Source organism: Coturnix japonica, chromosome 5, assembly GCF_054131305.1.
Source record: "Coturnix japonica strain WE chromosome 5, WE-NBRP24, whole genome shotgun sequence".
In the NCBI taxonomy this organism is placed as follows: domain Eukaryota; kingdom Metazoa; phylum Chordata; class Aves; order Galliformes; family Phasianidae; genus Coturnix; species Coturnix japonica.
Window position 1 is genome coordinate 29,095,292 of NC_140667.1, and position 22,402 is coordinate 29,117,693.

At 37.0% G+C, this 22,402-nt stretch overlaps 1 protein-coding gene across 1 annotated transcript in view; it reads left to right on the forward strand.

Moving 5' to 3' along the window:
- Nucleotides 1-22,402, forward strand: part of LOC107314923 (uncharacterized) — a 188,673-nt gene that overhangs the window by 61,912 nt on the left and 104,359 nt on the right. Inside the window, exon 5 of the mRNA XM_085549820.1 lies at nt 20,477-20,546. The gene's annotated coding sequence lies outside the window, so the exon portion shown is untranslated. The remainder of the gene's footprint in view (nt 1-20,476; nt 20,547-22,402) is intronic.

Consider the following 22,402-nt stretch of genomic DNA (forward strand, 5'->3'; position numbering starts at 1 on the left):
AAAGTAAAGGGAAATCTTCGGTGTTGTGAACAGAAATGCAGCTTAGTAAATGCAAAACTCTTGAACAGGATGTATTTTTTTTTTTTTTTTTTTTAAAGAACCCTTGTGCTTTATGTATATCCATTTTGCTTCATGGCAATTCTTTTGTCTTACTGTTTTAAGAAGCTTTTTGTTATTGGATCTTATTTCCTTATTGCTATCATTTTTAATTAGGATTTTAAAACCTGAGGATATTATGAAAATCCTAGTCCTAAAGTAGGAATCTAAGGTTTGCTACCTCTATCCATGTATTAATTACCTATATGTCAGAGATGAGCTGTTTTTCTTTTTTTCCCCCTATAGTGCTAGTACTACAGAATACTAATATTTATGGAGACGAGTGAAGATTTAATCCAGTTGAAAGTAATCTGTTTGTTCAAGTATACAAAAGGAAACAGTTTTTCTCGGGTATGGCTTTCTAAAATCCCTATGATGAAATTCTAGTATGGTGTAATGCAGGAGGATCTTTAAGTTGGTTTTAGTCCAACTAAATTTAGTCCAATTCATTAAAGTCCTTTACCTCTGAGAAAACTGTGTCAGTAGAGTTTCCATCATTATTTTGTGCTAGCTTCCTTGTGCCGACTCTCAGTAGGGCTTGGGAACACCAATGTTCAGAGCCCCTACCATCAAATGTTAATGACTTTAGATAACAAATGAATGAGCTATTTTGTATAAGTTAGAGTGCAAGGATCTTGATGTCTCTAATATGCTGAAGATTTTTTTCTTTTTAAATACAGACAGTCTATCCTGAGTATTCTAAGTTTATTTTCCTTAAAACTGTGAGGGTTTGATTTAATAAATAAAAAAATAAGGTGTATTATCAGGGGTGAGGTTAGTAGGTCAAGAGAGGTTCTCCTCCCACCCCCTACTCTGCCCTGGGGAGACTGCTTCTGGAATATTGTGTCCAGTTCTGGGCCCCTCAGTTCAAGGTCAGGGAACTGCTTGAGAGAGTCTAGTGCAGAGCCACAGTGATGGTTAAAGGAGTGGAACATGTCCCTTACGATGAAAGGTTGAGAGAGATGGATCTCTAGTTGGAGGAGACTGAGAGGGGACCCCATTAAGGTTTATAAATATGTAAAATATGAGTGTCAGGAGGATGGAGCCAGGCTTTTCTCACTGGCATCCAATGGTAGGACAAGGACCAATGGGTGCAAGCTGGAATATAGAAGATTCCACATAAACATGAGACAAAACTTCATGGTAAGTGTAACAAAACACTGGAACAGGCTGCCCAGAGAGGTTGTGGGGTCTCCTTCTCTGGAGATATTCAAAATCCACCTGTATGTGTTTCTGTGTGACCTAATCTAGGTGTTCCTGCTTTGGAAAGGGCATAGGACTAGATGATCTTTGAAGGTCTCTTCCAATCCCTGGCATTCTGTGTTTCTGCAGAAGTCCTTTCCTGCTGAGCTGGATGTGACCCTTTCTATGGCTGTGTTACTACAGTTCTTGCAGAGTGCTGCTTTGGAGTAGAACTCCTTTATAGTATGATTTGCAGTAGCTTGTTCCTGGCCAGTTTAGAGTGAGTGCAGATCTGTTGAAATGTGTGAAGAGGTAGGTATGCATTTTTTTCAGTTACCACTCAAACAGCAGCATCAAAAGTATCAGTCTTAGTATTGCAAAAGCGGTCAGTCCTGTGAAAGTGGAACCATGCTCAGCAGGTGGTATTAAGTGTATTTATTTCTCAAAGCCAGCAATCTTCTTACCTCCCAAATCATATCAAATCTGAGATTAAATCGATGCAATCTCTGCACAGAAATACTTTCAAACATACTGGTATGTGGCATTCTAGTAGTTCTGCAAACTGCGGAAACAAGCTACATGACTTTGATTTTTTTTTAATTTAGAAAACTGGGTGGATCTATTTCCACTTGGCAGCTCTTTCTGGTGAGCTGAGCTCATTTGTTTCAGTTTTGTGCAGCAGGTAAGAGAATGCCCTGCCTAAGAATCTTGGGAATTAATTGATACATAGATCCATTTTATCTGTTTTATCTATCTCAGTTCTACCACAAATATAAAGTGTGAAGTTGACACAAGATCAATTTCAGGATATATCCCCAATAGCTCCTTTTATTTTATCAGAAGCTTTTGGTTAAAGAAAGTACTCTCTAGGAAAAAAAAATAATAAAAAAAGTCAGTTTGGCTTTCTTTAAACCAAAACTCTAAAAATATAAAAAGCTGTAGGGATTATGATTGAAATCAGCAAATGTAATTCTAGGCAAGGGTAAAGGAGTGACTTGAGTCAATTTATGCTGGTCAGTTATACATAAGTATATTGCTAAGTGGTCAGAAGGAATTTCAACTTGAAACTTATCAATTAATGCCTTTTTTATTTTTAATATCTTTGTAATTTCTATACCCTTGCTATGTAGAGCATATATTGGGAAGAAAATGTTACAGATAATGAGAAGTAGTTCACATAAAGCTGCTGCTGCAAGAACTTACGTCAGTGCTTTTTAAGGCTAATGAAATCTTTATCTGTGTGTATCCATAATTAAATATTTTTAATGTCTTCAGTAGTTATTTCCTATAGTATTATATATTCATACTATAATTCTCAAATTCTAGATGCCTAGAATTTGCCTAGAATGTTTTCAAAACATGCATTTTTTTCAGTTGCTTTCTATGCTTAGCAAGCTCTCGCTGTGGAACTGACTGAGGTTATGACCCTAAGGTTTCCTCTAGTATTAGTTTTGTCCTTACGTAACCTCCCATGAGTATAATGATGCATCGAATAGGCTGGTCATTTGGGAACAACAAGTACTAGCTGCCTAGGCAATAACATTGTGTTAGAATAGTTTGTCTGCGCTACTTCAAGTGAACTTTTTCAGCATGATTTCCTTTACCAGCTTGGATCAGTAAATGAGATAAGTCATATTAGAAGGAAAGAAATATATGCTTCTCTTATAAGTGGCTTTAATCTAGGTTTTCCTTTTCCCAACTTCCATTTGTAGTAATAGCCATCTTCTCCAAACAGTGGTGCTTTAAATTTAGTCATAGAATATTTTGAGCTGGGAGGGACCCGTGAGTGTCATTGAATCCAACATTTGGCTCTATCCATGACCACCCAAAATTCAAACTGTATTTCTGAGTTCATTGTCCAGATATTGCTTAAACTCCTGCAGGGTTGGTGCTATGACCCCTGCCCTGGGGAGCCTGTTCCAGTGCCCAACTACCCTCTTGGTGAAGAAACTTGGGTTTGCTAATGTTATTTGGGCTGTAAAATAGCGATTATTTAATGTAGGATAATTAATAGCAAAGAAAGTGACTGATTGATAGGACAAGAGAGGAAGGCCTCAAGTTGTGCCAAGAGAGTTTCAGGTTGGGTACTAGCAAAGTTTCTTCATAGAGTGATCAGATGTTGGAACAGGTTGCCTAGGGAAGTGGTGTAGTCACTGTGTCTGGAGGTGTTTAGCAAAAGGGTAGACAGAGTACTTAGGAACAGGGTTTAATGGGCAATATTGGTGGCAGGTGGATGAGTGGACTAGATATCTTAGAGGTCTTTTCCATCCTTAATGATTCTATGATGTAAGTGTTTGTAGTGACCCAGGTGCTTTGTTACTACTGCTTTTCCTGAAGATTCATAGCATGGCTGAGTTTGGAAGGGACCTTGGAAGATCTGTTTTGTCCGTCCCCTGCTGGCTGAGGCAAGGTGAATTCAGGCAGTATACTCAGAGTTGTCTGATGTAATTGTATCTTTAAAGATAAATGTTTTTATCCCCAGACAATACGTTTGGAATCTATCAGTGTAAAAAGCTTTTTTGTATGCTTAAGTGGAACTTACTGTATTGCAATTTGTGACCTGTCACTGTGGTTCTGTTGTCATTACACCCCCACCCCATTTAAGCATGTTCTTTTCCAGGCTGAGCAGTTTCAGCTCTCTCAGCCTCTCCTTGTATGAGATTGTCCTGACCCTCAGTAATCTTCATGGCCCTTTACTGGACTCTCTCCAATTTGTCCTTGTTAGTCTTATACTGGACTTGGCATTCTGCTATGGAGTGCTGATTAAAAGAGAAGAGTGGGCTCCTTTGACCTGCTGCAATTGCTTTTCCTACTGCAGCCAAAGACACTGATAGCCTTTGCTGCAAGGGCACATTTCTGAATTCTGCTTAAAGTGTTGAGTGTGGAAGTTTTGAAAGTGTACTGAACTATTTTACTGGAAATTTTAGAGTAGTTAATTTTGCTGAAAAACACAAGGATGTCCCCAGATTTTTTTGCTAGTATTTGGTGAGTTTTAAAAGTGCATTTATGTATGATTTAGTTCTTCTTTTATTTTTTTTAAAGGACAACATTCATGCCTTGATTTGGCTACTCTAGTGGTAATCTATCAGTCTGTCATTGGAGTAAAAAAAAGATATTTTCTGTCCTTATGTGTAGAAAATAAGTGGAGGAACACAATGTATTCCATGTTGTGCCAGTTTGTGGAAAATCAAATAGCCTTTCTTCATCATCTGTTACTGTCCCTTGCTTCTGTCCCATTTTTCTCAAAAATGAGAAGCAAACCTACTTCTATCCTTGCAGTGTTCAAAACGATTTGGGTGTCACCTCGAGATAGATTTCAGTACTAGATGCATGACAGTTTGCTTTTTAAAGTATTCAGATAGTCAAACAACTGTCTCTATGTGCTTCAGTTTTTCATCTATAAGATGTAGGTGAGTGTATGTTATTACTATGACAAATATCCTAAATCCTAGATGACAAATATCCTGAAGAGTGAAATGTACAGATATGTTAACAACTATATGCTTAATAAAAATAGAATTATTTTGCTCTGATGAGTATGTGACTTGCTTGCTCTCACCTGTGAGTTTCATCTCCAGGTTATTTTGTAGGGGACCAGCAGAGAAGGATGGATAGCTTGCAAAGTCAGCAACTGTGCAAAGAAGCTTTTAACAAAATGGAGAACCTTTTCCATTTGTTATCCTAGTCTGTTTTTTTCTGAAACTAAAACTTACTCAAAATACTACTTTACTGTAGTGCCAGGGTTTAATCTGATTCCTGAAACTCTCCAGTGGGTTTTAAATATTTTCTAATTAAATGTGTTCAAAGTTTTCCCTCAGGACAAACTGAGGAGGATCTTCAGGGCCTAATCCATCTTTTTGTATTGATATATTTAAATCTTGTGAGGGTACTCTGCTCTTAAATGCATATTTGTTTTCATATACTAATACCACATAAGGGCTTGTCTTTAATAATATTTTTTTTAGGCTATCTGGCATATCATTTTTAATATTTAGAACATCTAATTCATTTACAATATGATGTAACCCCTTCACCCATGGTAACTGCTCAAACTATGTGGAAAAGGCTTAGGGTTCTATTAGGAAGGATTTAGGACTGAGCAGCCCCTGCTAATTTTAGTGAGGATAGCTCTTCAGCTCTTTGCAAAATCAGGTTCAGTGGACCTTCTGTAGAGTTGATTGAAGTCCACTATGGATCCCTGAAACAGAAAGTCTAGCTGCTTATCCTGCAACTATTAAAGAGAAACCATCCTGTTTACTGGGTTACATTCTCTGTGTTTCTTTTTAATTTTAACTTTTTGTATTGGAATTTGGTATGTAGGTTGCTTTTCAGAGTGACATTTGTTAAGAAATGTGAGTAAAAATTTCTCATTTGTTTCCATTTGTGTGTTTTCATTTCTGGCTCATATTCCTCTTTTCTTTCTCGTTACCTGAAATCCTATTCAGTGCATCTTGTGTCTTTTTTAGACTATCCTACATATAATTTTTTAATCTTTATTGGCCAATTACTATCCTTCTTCTGTGCTACTTCTGAACTCTGAAGTGCTAAAATGACTATTTTTGAAGGATGGTCTTCTGTGCACACTTTTTATAGATTGTGGTCCTTTTTTAGTACTCATATTGATGATATATTTTGGAATTGGTTGGAAGGGACCTCAACAGATAAGAGTCCAACCCCCCTGCTGAAGCAGATACCCTGCAATAGGTTGCACAGATGGACATCCAGCCAGGTCCTGATTAAGGAGATTCCACAACCACTTTGGGCAATTTGCTTCAGTGCTCCTTCACCTTTATGATAAATAACTTCTTCCATGTATTAGTATGCAACTTTCGGTGTCCAAGTTTTAGACTGTTACTCTTTGTCCTCTCTGTAGCCCTCCTGTGGACTCCTCCTAAGAGATTTTTGAACTGGGGAGCCCAGAACTGGACAGTGGTCACAATAGTTTTCCCTGAGCGTGTATGGTAATTGCTCAGCAAAGCGTCTTTGTTCTTTTCTAATGTTCTTCAGTCATTCTTATTTTTTATTTCATGATGTTGCCAAAGAGGTCTTCTAGCATCCAGGTCTTTTAAAAACACTCCACAGCATTCATGCAGTTCTTCCTTTATGTCACTGTCTGCTGTTTTACAACTACAAATGCAATAAAACTGGCAGATGTGACTCTCCTAATTATTTCATCTTTTTCCTAGACTGAATTCCTTGTTGGATGCCTGCTTTGAAGAAAAAGGTGTAATGAGATAAACATCTGTTTTATTCTCCAATTAGATAAATAAATTTACTTTGGAGGTTTTTCTATAAGTGATTAGATGACAGCTGTGTTATCAACAAGACTGAGTTAGGTTAGAATTGGGTTCAGAACGACACAGTACTAAGTAATAATATAGTAGGTAAAACTTGAGTAGTTGCCACATCCTCTGCTAATTAGGCTTGTGGAAAATGCTTGTCATTGAAACTGTTGTTAATTCTGTTTGTTTTCTAATGGGCTGCAACTCGTGGATGAAAAATAGTCCCAGTGAAACCTAGGAGAATTTGTTTTCATTTGAAGTCATTGTCATAATTCTCTAATGGAACTGAACTCCAGTAGAAAACTCAGTTTTCTTCTCAGACTGAAAATCTGGAGCCAAAGACAAATGAATGCCTTTGTAATACTCTGGTGTTCCAAAGGACTCTGAGTACAGATATAAATAAAGACTTATAGAGGTTATTAAAATATTAATAAAGTACAAAGTAAAATTAAGAAAAAATTATCAAGTGTATTTTTGTGTAAAATGAGGAAACACTGTTCTATGCTGAAAGCAATATCCCAACTCATTTCAGAGCAACTGAAACATGAATGAAAATGGAAAAACCTTATTGGAAGTTTGGTAGGGGAAATATAAGCAAAATTGAGGACTTTTGGACAAAATTCTCCAGTTTCATCTTCAGTGAGGCAACAGTATTAATTCTTTGTATTAACTTATATATATTCATAAGCCAAAAAAGTGCCTTACAGTATCTAAGTTCTGGAGTTCAATGTCTAAACCTAAGGACCAATAGAAGCAAAGGAACTAAAATGTTATCACTAAATATATATATATGTATTATATGTATATATAATATATATATATTAAAGGATTTTCTTTTAAAAAATCCTTAATTTCTTCAGTAACTAGTGACCTGATTGCTTTCTGAGGCTTTTATTGTCTAATACGAAATTCTTAGGATTTAATTTAAATCACAGGGTGACGTTATAAATCTCTGCACAGATATTCAGCAAGACTAGATAATGTTCAGTGTGCACATCAGGCCAGGGTTATTTTCTGAGAGAGATTTTGTATTCAGGGGAGAAGTAGAAAGCATTTTTGTGGTATGCTGATGTTTGGAAAACAATGGTTGTTTAGAACTGCTCAGAGGACTGGAATGTCACAAGTAGTCCGAGAGAAAATGGATTTGTTGGCAGAAGGCAGATAAAGTGGAAAAAGCCACGAACTAGATGCAGTTTGTGACACAGCCTTCTGATTTATCATGTATCTGCAACTACCACACGTGGATTTGGCTGATAGGTGAAATTATCTTTGTCTTCATAGGCTGTAGACTTTTCGTGTCCAATAGCCACACAGTAAAATTTTGTTGCCATCTCAGTTCATCTAGACAAGATTTTAAAATAAACCTTTCTGGCCAAATCTTGACTTGTCAGTAAACTTGATTTGCAGAATGGTTTTTCAACATGTTTTTCCAAGTTGCACATGATGAAAAGCTGTGGTTTTTGAAATGAATAATATACAAGATGGCTTTAGTTCTACCAGCACTGGAAGTTCCAGCCTGCAGGATTCTTGGTAGGGCTTCAGTGAATGATCTTATTGGAAATAGATCAGTTTCATAAACCTAAATTTGGAAATAGGAAGAATAATACTAAGTGCAACCCAATTGCAAAAGTAAAAATCCAACCACAATTATATCAGGAAAGCACTGGACAAGTGTCATTTGTTTTTTCACTTTAGAGTCCAAAAAAAAATTGTCAGCTGTTTCAGAAAAATTCTTGGGCTTTGAGACCTGAAAGCTGCTGATAAGAGGAGCAGATAGGGGCACTTTTCTCTGTGATAAAATACTCAGATGGCTTCTTCAGTTACACAGCCGGAATGATATTTTGCATATAGTGTAAGGCTGCTTTGTTGTTTGATACCACACATGAGAAAAGCGACTGTGCAAGATTTGAAAGTAGCTGGGATTCAACCTTTTTTGGATTTAGTTAAAAGCTCCAAACTGAGTTTCATAAAGATTTGTGCGTTCTTTTTTTAAATAAAATAATGCTTGCTTTTTACATGGGAGATGTGTAGAAGTTGGGGGGGTGCGGAGAAGATAGAAGTATTGGAATGAAAAGGCTAAATGTGACTGAATAGTGTCCAGGAACAGTGATGTTATCTTGGGAGGAGCACAAAGATATCTTGCACTGAGTCTTGGAAGATGGGGAAAAAAAATTTCTCAGTTCACTCTGCTAAGCTAATCAACATCAGCCACATCAGAGTGGATGACTGAGTGTTGCAGAACATGAATCTACTCCTCTTGGTCTCTGGGGATGCTTAACTTGTATCTGCTGATATGGAAAGGGCCTATCTGTGTCAACTTCTTTACCAATCCCTTCTTTATACAGCTGGTGAGCTTGAAGAAATTACACTATAGAAAAACAGACAACATCGTTATCTTGCCTGAGTATCTAGTCTTTCTCATTAGGTAATAAAGAGAAATGAGAATCTGTGAGGCATGTGGTAAGGAAGAAACAAATTATTCAGTATGAGCCCTGTTGTGAAGCGGTGTGGGGCTCTTGCTCCTTGTTGCTTCAGGGGCTGTGGCTCAAGTCTGTTCAGAGCTGAGGAAATACCAGCATGGCTTGTGGAAAGCCTCTTCCCTGTTCTGCAGAACAAGGTTGTAGGCCTTAGTGAAGACTTGTTAATACCTCAGGCCTTCTCTTTAATTTGGTTTTATGGTTGTACTCCTTTGGGAAATCACCATCAGTATTTTGCACCTCTAAAGCACGTTTATGGACCAATGATGCTGCTCACTGTGCAAAATTCAGACTGGGGTAGGACGTGGAGCTGGGTTTAGGTCCACATAAATCTCTTTTTGTCCTCCCCCAAAAACTAACAAACAAACAAAACAACAAAAACACTGGCACAGCAGTGACACTCATTTTTCTTGACCTTTTATATTTCTAGGAACGTTTCCTTCAGTTAGGCTGAAGATCAGTTTGGATCAAATCTTCATCATTAGAAAGCTTTGGAACTGTAGCAGAGAAGGTTCTTTCACTTCTAGGGTAGACATTATTTAAGCTACTTCTTTCCAAAGTGAGTTTGAGCATCTGTTTGTAGAAATGAAAGATTTTTCTCTTCTCTCACCACAAATAAATGCATTTTTGCACCAGTGACTGATGATGCGTGTCACAACCCAAGAAGTAAAAGCAGAAGTAAAAACATTAGACTGTATTGGATTTCAGCAGCCTCCCTTCAGATTCATGTCTACTGACACTGACCAAACTGCTTTATGGCACTGTGGAGAGCAGTATAAGACATGTAGAATGTGAAAGAACTCTAGGAAGTGTAATGTATTTGGACTTGATTTGGAGGGAAAAGGAAAAACAGCTAGCTTTTCCTAGCTCATTGCTGGTTGTTGATGTGCTAAAATCAGGTTGCTTGAGCATGTGGCCTAACTGCCTATAGTTCAAGGTTATGTATTTTCTGGGAAATAAAGGCCAATTTATTTCTCCAAATATTGTAAATGCATTCTCAGTATCTGCTAAGAAGCATAACTTTTTCAGTACTGTGTATTATCTTGCCACTTCGGATCATTTGTTCTTTTAATATTTTATCTAATGTGTCTGGAAAATATAAAGGTATTATAACTTGATGTCATGTCTCAAGGCCTCAAAAATTAACATTGCAGTTGTCCTTTATTTTCACCAGCAAGCACTTGTCCATCTAACATTAAATGTATATAGGTATGCAGATTATCTGATGTTCAAGGAGTGGAATGACATTTACAAAAGATAGGGAATTCTGGAATTCAGTTTGTCTCTTCAGGTATGGACATAAGAATAATACTATTTTTAATTGTGAAATCTGTTTTCTCTAGAAATGGCCTCATTTGCTGTATAAATACAAAACAAAAAGCAACAAACAGAAATAAAACACACAGTAGCCTTCATGTAATGTGAGGATTATTTTTTAATCATTCCTTGTATTTGAATGTATGGCCCAACCCCAGCCTTTATTCTTGTCCTAGCCCTTGCTCATTCACTTCTATTTAGCTTTTTCTGGTCGGATACCATCTCCTTCTGAACCATGCAGATCAGTTTAGTCTCACTTCCAGATTCTTTCTGTGGCTTCTTCAGACCGTTTTAATACTTGACCCCATTTGCCATTTGGATACAGGTTACACAGTGACTTGCACTCACAGTGGTGTAAGGTCCCATCAGGGATGAAGGTGTTCCCATTGTTAGAAAGAGAGCGCTGTGTTTGGGCATGTGCCTGCTAAGCTGTGCATTTCTGTAGGGAAATGTCAACTGCAGATTTCTCCAAGCTGCTGCCAGGAGTTGTTCCAAGTGCAATCGAAGTGCCTCTCTTGCACTGCTGTTTGTCAAACTGTGGGAGGTTCTGAATCTGTTTTTACAAAGAGAAGAAAACTTCAAAGCCCTGGAAGAACACAGAAGTTGATAATAACTGCAGGGAGGGAGAGAACAATTCCCTGACTAGGAAAACAGACAAAATAAAAAACCTGTAATTTTTATTTCCTGAAACACATGGATGTAAGATACCAAAAGTTCTGGGATTACCACTCTTCAAGTGCTTTAGGAGGTATCTCAAAAAAGCTTGAAATTTCAGGTGCTCTACCTTTAACAACTGTAGTTCATGAAAGCTGTCTTTGAGATGTTGCTCAGTGTTTTATGACCAGGCCTGCTTGGTGCTCTTGAGTGATACAGATCAAGGGCAAAGTGCCTTACAACATTCTTAGATTTAGCAGTTCCCTAAACAGCCTTCTGCTGATGAGGTATCTAGCATATTGTGATGCTTTGTCGCTTAATAGAGTAATTTAAAAAAGGATTAAAATTTCTTAAAATTTAGAAGAGGTACTAAGCCATAAATGTTTGGCTAGAATTTCCTAGATCAATCAGTTAGGCAACCAGACTAATGAACTCTGTTTCCAAGCACATTTTGTTTGGTTTTGTTTTGTATTTTTAAGTACTACTGAAATATCTCAGATTAACAGCATTTTAGAAACTGAAGGTCTTTACTGAACACATGTAGAACCAACCAAGACCTAGCAATATAAATCAATTTCTCTTGATTTTATTATTTTACTGTTTAAGAAAGTACACTCAGATTCTCAGGCTTGAGGGGCTGACTTGTGGGGCATCAAATAAATAGAGTATTGCTAAGGTTACCAAACACTGTATTTGAATAAACAGATGCTTCCAACACCATAACTCAAATATGCTTTAACAGAAGTAGAATTGCTCAAATCTTTGAGTTCTGTTTCTCGTTAATTGCTGTGTGAGGGCAGCTTTCTGCATTGCGTATTTTTACCTAAGCTACATTAATAAGCTAAATACTGGAAGCCTATCTGTTTGAGATTAAACTGTTTCTCAATACTTGCGTAGAGAAAAGAATATAAATCACGTAGTACATTATTTTTTTCTTGGCATATATGTGCATCCAGCTTCTTCAGGAATGAGTCAGATGTAGAAGCTAAACTGCTCACTTCTAATGACTCTTTTCTAATATACTTTTTTGTTAGATCTTGACTCATGAAACAAAGTCACAGCAAGAATTTGTCCAGTCCCTACAGTTTATTTCAATCCCTATTAATTCTTATTATATATATGTGATGGAGGGAGGGATCCTGTTGTCTGAAAACAGGCATAAAACAGAGTACTGCAAGAATGAGAAAAAACCTTGGCTCTTAAATTCATGCACCGAGGCACAAAGCGTTTGCCATTGTTTGAAAACTTCAAGGAAATACAGACCTGGCTTTGTGAAAGCAATTTCAGTTGCCCTGTTGACATGAGCACAAATTGTTTTGATTCTGCCAGTTCAGAAGTAGTTTAATATCTAAAACTATCTATATAGTGTGATAAGACGTTATGTGATTTCTTTTCCACCTCAGCATAAAGGCAAGAATGTAGAAGATAACATTGCCAGAACACTGGTTAAAAGTAAATAAATAAAAATAATAATTAAAAAAGGCTTATTTATTCTAAATTCTTCTTAATTTACTCATGGGCCATGACCATAGGAGAGGATGTAAGAACAGTTGCTTAAAAAGATGGGACAAGAGAGTAACTCTGGGACAATTGATTGCCATAGTAAAGGACTGCAGCATGGTTTTCTTTTCTGCTCCTTGTATGATGCCTTAAACAGCAACTTTGCATTGCACTTTCTTGGATTTTTTCCCTTTTGTTTTACAACATGCAAGTCTCTAGAAACAGAGTATACCTGCTCTAGATAATGCCTAGTTATGTGACCTTAACACAATTAAGACAATGAAATACCCAAAGGAATTTCCAGCAAGACTTACTCATCTTAGCAGTCTGAAAAAAATCTGTTTCTAAAAGTTATTTATTCTTCTTCCAGGTTTCAAAGAAGACATAGTAAATTGCAGAGGGTGGGGAGCAGAACGTAGACATATGGATTAACATGTACAATTAAAAGATACAACCACAGCATTTTCTGTGGGATTAGATTTGGATTATTTTACTTATTTCCTGCCAGCTCACCAACTCTAACTTAGTAATACTTGGCGTAGCTCAGAACTATCTTAATTCAAGCTGCAGTTCTGAGTTTGGGAAGTATGTGAAACATTAAATAACCCTGAGAATGAATTCCATTCTTCTTCATGATGGCAATCTTGTGACCTAGGTGTATTTTCCAAATACATCTCCCTGTATAGGTACTGTTTGTAGATGCTGATATTAGCAGAGAGGATAAGGGTGATGTGCTGAAGGAAAGCTGAATATGTGTTCAGGTGTCCCCATGGTTTCCTTTTTTATTGGAGTGCTGATACAGACTCCAAAGGTTCAGTGTATATGATATGTCATTTACTGAATCATTGTACTCTCAGTCTGTGAAAGAATAATGAGTCAATATGATATTTGTTCTTCTGATTAGGGAGAGACATAAGTGATTTCCCTGAGTGCCTTCATTCATTTGTCAGTCTGCTTGAGCTGGACAGACTTAGCATAGCTGGAGGTGACCTGATTTTAATCCCTGCCAAATTCCATTGACTGTGATAAAAGGAAGTGCTTCAGGAAATGTGTAGCTGAGTGGCGGGACATAATTACTCTAGCCACTCAAGCTAGTTATGCACAGCTTGATTAGTGATTTATCTTACTTTCCTGCAAATTTCCAGTAGAGTGATTCATTGTACATAGTAGAATTTGCACAGACTATGCAGAAGTAGGAGCAAAAGTCTGACTATTTTGTAACGTAATTCTATGTCCTGTCTAGCCATAATATTTTAAGGTCTTAATTTGAGAGGTGATTACTAAGAGATGTGTAATGAGGTATCTGATGGCTATGTATTGTTAAAATTGTCTGATTTACTGAGAGAGACTGTCTGATTCTGGCTGTAACTGGGGGGTGACATCCTTGCTCTTGGGACAGAATCACCTTGCTGTGAGTAGCATTTCATAAATTCACTGATTGAAAGAACATCAAAAGTGCTTTTCCCAAGAACTGCGCTTACTAAAGACTGTTAATTTCTAGTGACTTTGTCAACTTTCAGTCAAGTTGTCAGCTATATTGGTTTTGTCAGATCTCATGGGCTTTAAGTATGGTTCTGCTTTTAAAAAATAAACAGAATAAATAATAATAAATAAAATAAATAAATAAAATGAAAATAATAAAGAGTACTGTAAAAATGGTATAATCAGTTCAAACAACATTTGTTCTCTCTCACAGGTCGGTTCATTCAGGACTGTGAGAATCATTGTGACTTTGCATTTTATACAACACATCCAAAATTTTGACACCCTAACTGCAAGCATTTAATTGGATGTAGTTTTGTGGAGTTGAATAGAGATCTCCCATGCTACCCTGTGGCCACTTCTAGCTGTGGTTTGTGAGGATCCGTTGGCTATATGCTAATTCCAAGAAAAAATCTTGGAATTCTAGGAAAAATTTGGGGAAATTGTAACCACACTCCTCTTTCAAAGAAAAACTCCTCTATCCTGGAAAAGGGTTGTGGCTTAACAAAACATTTCCTTGTTAGTTTAAATGCTTTCTAAGCTATGTGCTGCTTTTGTGGAACTTCTTTTTGGTTGCTTGACTGCAGTGCCTTAAAACATGAGCTGAATTGCCTTGTTCATAGCTATAAATTCCTGAGGTGATGGAAAGGTAGGTATTATGACAGTGATGATAAATCCCCTTTGTGGATCTGTTCCATAGTAAATATCTCAGTTGAGGATGTAAGATATTGTAAAGGGAATCTTCTTCCGCCTCTTTTCGGCCTCCAGATGCACAATGCTGGTCTGTGAGAAGAAGGTTTGTTCTTGCCCCTTGGCAGCTTCCCTGCAGTTATTTGTCTAAAAAGCTGTATGCCTTGCTTTTATGTTTAACACCTGGATATAATCCAAAATGCCCAACGGATTCTGAGCTGGGTCATCCTGTCTCTTTATAACCCGTGTTTCTGTTCTCTGTTCACTCTAGAGAGGTTTATTTTATGTAGTCCCACCACCAAAAAAAAAAAAAAAAAAAAAAAGTGGACAAAAAATATGATTTTATATCCTCCTGCCAGAATCTGTGCTAAATCAGTGGTTAAGAAAGAAGTTCTTCCCAAGTTGTTGAGGAGGGTCGGTGGTTCATCAATGAATCCTTTCATTTAAAAGGAAAAAAATTCTAAATGTAAGATGTATGGAGGTGGTGGTAAACTCTTAGTTTGTAGCAACTGCAAAAGTCCTCCACATAATTTAAAATAATAACAGGGTCTGGATTCAGCAAAGCCATGTAAAAAGTTTCAGTCTGATAAACTAAGTGAAACAGAATGGATTAAGTCCACGCTAAAAGTACAGCACATCTGTACATGTTGTTTTTTTTTTTTTTTTTTCCTGAATAGAGAGGAGTTTACTGTTTGAGAACCTCAGGACAGTTTTATCACTGCTATACAAGTGTTGGGAAGTAGGTGGAAGAGCTCAATGTTTATTTTCACAATCAGCCAGATGCACACTTACCATCTCACCTGAGAATGATTTCAGTTGTGCTTTTTTTTAATAGGTCGAGTAAGTCAAAAACCTTTCTTCTGTAGCCTCCTGATCAGAAATGGTTCTTCCTTTTGCTTTAAAAGCACCATCTGCGGTTCTATGTTTTTAGTGTTGTAGTTCAATTTACTGTTTCAGTTTGTAGAGAATGATCTGTTAAGTATTGGGGGGAAAAAAGTCTCATTTTTTACTTAAATGACTCAAAAATAGGTATATAGATAAAAGGTAACATTAGTAACATGCAGAAACTGCTTTGAGAGTAATTTTTGTGAGGCTCTCTATAAAATAGGGATGTCATTTTGCAAGTCATATGTACTACCCTCAAAAAGGCATGAGCCCCCTGAGATCCTGATCATAGTCATAGGAGTTGCTCTTCCAGCCTGGTTGAGTACAGAGCTGGCAGCAGCACCAAAGGATTATTAGCAGAGATATCCATTTCCTCCCTTGGCTTGCTGCAGTGCTCTGTCTGTTGGAAGTATATTCTTAGAAGCACATCCTCAGAGTGGACTACTGTAGTTTGTGCTTCTCTATGCTTATGAGATCTATCCTGAAGGTCACACACTGAACTGGTGATAATTATGGTGTCTTTACAAGAGAGGACACCTCTCTAACTTCCTTTCTCAAGGGATACGTGTGCATTTTGCTGACATTTTTGGTAACAATTTAGACATTTTGAGTGCAAATAATATAATATCTGGTTGGTTTTGTTTTGTTTCGATTTTTGATGTGGCTGCATCAAAACAGATCTATTTCTGCAACTAATCCTAGAATCTTACAAAGGTCATGTTTCTTCTCTCCTTATTTTGAAGAATCCTGACATAGTTGAGGTGCTGGAGATGACCTCAAAGCCACTAATTAATATTTCAGAACGTTAATGGCATAGCATTAAGAAGGAAGTGGGTTACTAAAGGAATGGCAGCAATCGCTCAGTAACTGAAGATGGACCACAACTCTGCTAAAAATGTGAATTCTGACACTACATGACCATCTCCATCCCTGCACCCCTAGTATCTGTCAGAAAGAGAAATCATTGCATTCCTGAAATTTGGCGCACTTCTTATCCTAGAGAAGATATAAAAAGCAGGGAAACAAATTTAAATCTGAAAGGAAGAAGGGATATGAAGTTTCAGTGGCTTTCAGATTGGCAGGATTCGAGCACTGTATTATAAAAATTTAGTTGCCTTTTTAGTTTTATCCCCACACCCCTGTGGTAACTGACTGCAAGCATGGGAAATGCTGTAAACCTTAAATCTTGAGGCAGACTATACTGGCCTGTGATATAATTCACCTAGAAGATAAATGCTCTGTGTGGGAATTATGCCTGCCAGTGCAGGATGAATCTTCAAAAAATATGTTTAATAATTACAGCCTTCAAAGAATTAGCACTTTTTTAGAGGCCTTATTCAAGTGAAATTTTGAATTCAGACTTAGAATCCAATTCAGATGCTTGCTTCAGGATGATTAATTTTCAGAATTATTATTAAATATTTGTCAAATTGTAGAAAAAATTAAAGAAGCCTGAGATGCTGGGGAATGCGATTTGCAGGAATTCCAATGCTGTCAGTCCTGCGAGGACATAAAGAAGTTATTCTGATCTAATGATGACTAAGTCATGTCACTTCAGGATTGAACTTCCACGGGTAATTCCGTCCTTAACCAGATTAAAATAAACATTTTAAAAATGTCATTGCAATTCTATTTTTAAAAAAAACTTCTTGTGCTTTTGGCTTGTGATATCAATAGCATGTTTTGGCTGTATTAGATTGGTCTTGCAGAGGAGAAGCCCATTTTAGAATTTTGGGAAAAGGTTAAGAGGCTATAAAAGATTGTTTTTGAATGTATAAAGATCATTATTTGTTCTTATAAACACTTCTAGATTTAAGCTGACCTGCCTCCAAATCCAGCTGCTGAGTCATGGAAAACAGTTCTTTCATGGTAGAAGTATCTGGAAGAATGTAGAAGAGGAGTGTGAGTGGGTGTGTTTGAGTGAATTGACTGGAGATTTCCTGAGGTCGTGCAGTGCAAGGACTATGCGCAGGACAGGATATTGAAAGGCCATGAGAAAATGATGTAGCTGTAGCCTGTCTCGAGATTGTGAAACTTAGGGGACAGTACTTGCATTTGCTGAGGATCTGTACAGTTAGGCTGACTGAAAGGAAAAGGCCAAGCATATATTTTTTGTCTTTAGTCTTTTTTTTTTTTTTTTCCCCCAGTTTCTTTTGAACCTCATTTGAGACTGTTTTTAGAAAGTTTAGTCATGCTATGACGTTGGCAATAATTTCCTGGGAGTTCTGGGACTTTCTTGGTGTTGCAACCTTACATATTTGTTATGAAAGTATTTTATTTAGGAAACATCTTAGAGTAATCAAGTCAGTTCTGTTTTAGAGCCAAATGTACGCTCTTCCCCATGTGAAACTACTCTTGCAATATTATGTCACTTTCTCCTCTTTCAATATTCCTTGCGATGATCATGAGAAATGAACAAATACCTTATATATTATTAGATGGAATTTTGAAGAAGTTGCAGAACAAACTTATTTTGGTGTTATACATTTTAAATGCTCATGTTTTGATATTGGAGGAAAACTATGTTACAAGTTAAAAAATAGTTCATATGCTTTTAAGGAGAAGCTCAACCCCCAAGCCACTAGAAAGGAATCACTTTCAGAGATACAAACACATTTAATAAAAAAGTCCTAAATTTATTTATAATGTACATAATATATATCTCAGACACATTGTGTTTCCAGGGATTATCACAAGGAAAATAAATATTTGGTACAGAATGTGTTCACTAGGTAATCTAAACCATCTCTCTACTGGAAGTAGGGCTATCTCGATTAATCACTTTATCAGAGAATTAAAAACTTATAAAAGCAGTATAATTTTGTTTCTAACTTATTAAAATGCTTTAAGAGAACTCAAAGAGAAGGAAATGAAAAAAGAGTCTTGATAGGGTCACAGCTTATCATCAGTTCAATGGATGCAGTAGATAAAAATGAAATATTGAATTCTGAAGTAGGATCCTTCACTGCAGATTTTCTACATCACCAGAAAATGTCGTATTTTAAGTGAAGTGGAATTATCAGCTAATTGTTGCTATGAAGACAAAAACTGTAAATTTTCAGCCTGGGGATGTTAACGCTGTTTTTTGAACCCTCCTGACATTTATAGGAACTATGTCTTACGCAACTAAATCTAATTTTCTTTACAGTTCCAATGGCATAAATGTTTTAAATTTTATTTCAGATCTACTTGGCTGTATATTTTAAATTGGCTGCGTTTCTTTGTTGTGGTGAGTGTAGATGTATAGAACTCTTACTGTCTGCTGAAGAAGATATAGAAAGATATAGAAACAGTGCCACTCAGAGCTGTGGCTTTTTGAGAAAATGACATATTGCCAAAATCACCCCCTAGGTGAAGCAAGAAATTCTGTGTGGAATTTTCTTCTGAGGACAGTTATTCCCTCCCCTCACATGTTGTAATGTTTTCTTAGCAAATTAGAAGTATGGATTTTTTGGAAGCCAGATTGTCGTTCATTAAAATGTCAGCTCAAATTCTATACTTAACTTGTTGCTTCCATGAAAGTTCAAAGTGATTTTTCTTTAGAAGCCGTCAAAGGATTGCTTTTCTATATAGCTGCAAATGCATTTGAGTTCTGTCAGTAGGAGCTGATACGGGGTTTGCATACAGCTTCTGAAGTACTGCTCAAAAATATTCTCAGTGAGAGAGAGTTGTTTTCATCCTTGTTTCAGACTTGCAAAAATAACTGTACTCGTTACAACACAAGAAGCAGGGAAGTCTGACTGCTTGTCAGGCAAAGAAGGGAATCTCAAGCAAGATTTGGAGGATTGCTTGTACTGATATTTTTTCATTGCAGTTCATTTGCATTGTGGTACCAGGAATTTTTAGCATGCATTAGGAACAGCTGTATGCTTGCCTTTCTGTCTGCATGGTCAGATTGAACTTGCAGGGTTTTGCTATTACAAACTTCAGCTGGTTTGTTTATTATAACACAGCTGGGCTTCTCAAGTTTGCAGTTGAAATTACAGCAAGCAGTAGAATGGTATGCTTAATTTCACAGCTTCATGCTGCATTTCACAGGAGCTTTTAAGTCGCACTATTTACAGATTTTTTAATTTTTTTTAAGGTATAGATGCAAGAACAGATAGATGTTTGTTTATTTGGATAAGGGGAGTTAGTCACTTTCTGGAGCCAAAACCTCAGGGGTGGGCGCTGCTTGACCTCAGTGACTTTAAACCATCCTAGCAATGTAAAAAAGCTGTTTGTCTGAATTTGTTTTTTATTTTGATACACTACGTTTTCTGTTGTCGTTGTTATTAAAGATGCTGACTGCAATAGAGCACAAAACATACGATGATGATCAGCACCAATCTATTAAACATACACGACTCTGCCTTTACAGAAAAATCTAAAGGACTGAGCAGGGATTAGACTGGTTGAGAAGTTTACCTTTCTTCTTCCTTCCCCAGGCTCAAATTTAGCCAAACACCTTTCCTCCCCCTTTCCTAATTTCAACTTCGCATTTTCCTTATGGGTTACGCTTAGTCCTCCATTAAGGTGAGGAATGGTGCAGGAGCCTGGGTTTGTGCATGTAGATTTTGGCCTGCTGTGCTCTGATCCTTGTTGGTCTCCTGTTTTTGCTCTTTTATTTTGTATCCATGCTCTTGCACAGCTCCTCAGAACTGTCCTCTGTCTTGGATATCAGCCGCAGAACTCCTTCCTGGCCATGGAGTGCTCCAGGCCCTGGCCAAGGTAGTCCCATCCTTTTGACACAGAGTGGGGGTTGCATCTTGTGCATGCCATTGAAGGTCATATATTTTATATGACAATTATAACAATGTTCAGTGAATGTAGGGAATGGTTTATCAGCCTATTTAGAGACTTGTCTGCAAATAAAAGTGGCCTGAGTTCTATTCCTTACCCTGGCTAATATTTAATTACTTTACTTTTCAGATTGGAAGGTCTTTAACAGTGGAGACTGCAAGAGGCTTGGCTGAGTGACTACTGAAAGGATACCTGAGAGGTAGGAGAGTATCATCCAAATATTTGCAGTGAATTCAGACATGAGTGCTTTCAGTTCAAATCTTCCAGTTCCCATGCAAGTGCTTTTTGATCCAGCTAGTTAACAAAGTGCTATTGGCAACCACTATGACTGTCTGGTTTAATTGCTTATTTTGAGGGGATGTCTAGTGGAAGTATCCATAGCCCAGCCCAAAATATTTAAGGAATGCCAGCATCACAAGGATAGAATTGTGCGGGTAAATTTCATGCCAAGAAGGGATGTGCCAGTGTTTTCAGGCAAAAATGAGGTGAATGGCTACTTTGGATGTTGTCTCTGAAGGTTTAAAATCCTGTTCTAAGGACTGATGAGTAGGTGTTTACATATGGGACTCATTTAATATTTTCATTTTTAAAAAAACTGCAAAGGACTATGGAGGAATAGAATCCTTTTGAGGAGGCTGGATTGCAAGCTACTCTTGGTCTCATATAATACTTGATTAGAAGAGCCTCATGATATCCCTATTTCCTGGTAAGATAGTTCATCAGACATAAAAGATAAAAAGAAGGTATAATTTATTTAGTCTCCTCTAAAAATGTCTGGCATTTTATGTGGGGGTGAATTTGTTCTTAGGAACTGCTTTGCATTTATTAGTTTTTCTAGCTTGTAACTTTAAAATAATGATAAAATATCAGCGTGATTGTTCAGAACATTGTGATAGCTGCAGTTTAATATGCTGGGGTCACAGGCACGGCTCCTGTCTGTTGAGGTGACAGAGGCAGTGCAGGTTTCTGATTTGCTGATATTTTGTAGTGAATATGCATCTATATTTTTAAGTTGTTTGATAGAATACTTTTTACTCTCATTCTGGTATACCACAGAGAGACATATCTCTTTTTTCTTTGGACAGAATATACTGGTTCTACTGAGCTAAATTTAAATAATATGTTAATTTTCAATTACAATTCAATCACTAACATAAAAGTAGTACTCTATCATGGATACACCTTGTTATTCTCACAGTAGTTATATATTTTGCCAAAGTAATTGTACCCCATGTTCAGATCTTTCTTTGGTGAATGAATTTTGCAAAATGCTGAAGACTGCTACTGATGGAACTAAGCTTTAAAATACCTACTTAACTCTGCTGATATCTATGGGACTACTTATGTAATTAGCATTGAGCATGTGATGCAGTATTTTGCTGGACTCAAGTCAGAATGCTCTGTACTTTGCATCTTGGATTAAGCATGGATAATACAAGTTTTAAATCTTAATTTAATGATTATCTGGACAAAGCAAGATTCCTATCTGGTAATGCAGTCTGCTTGTGATCTTCTGTTCAGATTCCAGTGTGTATAGACAGAATTGTGTCAGGGCCACTTGCATTGCAGTAAAAGAAGGGCCACCCAAATCATAGGATAATGCATTCACAATACATTTAACTAATTTAACTGATTTAACTGATTGTTAGAAAAATCCTTACGGTGTATCATGTAAAAGTGCACACATGTCTGATACCTAGCATGACTCATGTTAAGTTATTAATACAGTCTTGGAGATAAGGTATTTGACAAAAACAAGCTTTTATGCATGCTGAAACTAAGATGGTTATGTAATAGTAGTAGTAGCAAACAACTTTTTCAAAGCCTCATGGAAACCATTCAGTAGTGGGAACTAGATGCCAACTTCATTATCACCTACAAGGAAGCAAACAATGAAGCTTTGTAGGCTCACAGGCTGTGTTTGAAACAGGAGTTTTAAGAGCCAGCAGGTAACTCAATCATTTTAATGCCTGTCAGATGGATATGCCTGTTATCAAAGCAATTAAGTGTATTTTAAATGTGAGTTAAAATTTCTTCAAGGTATGTTTATGGGCT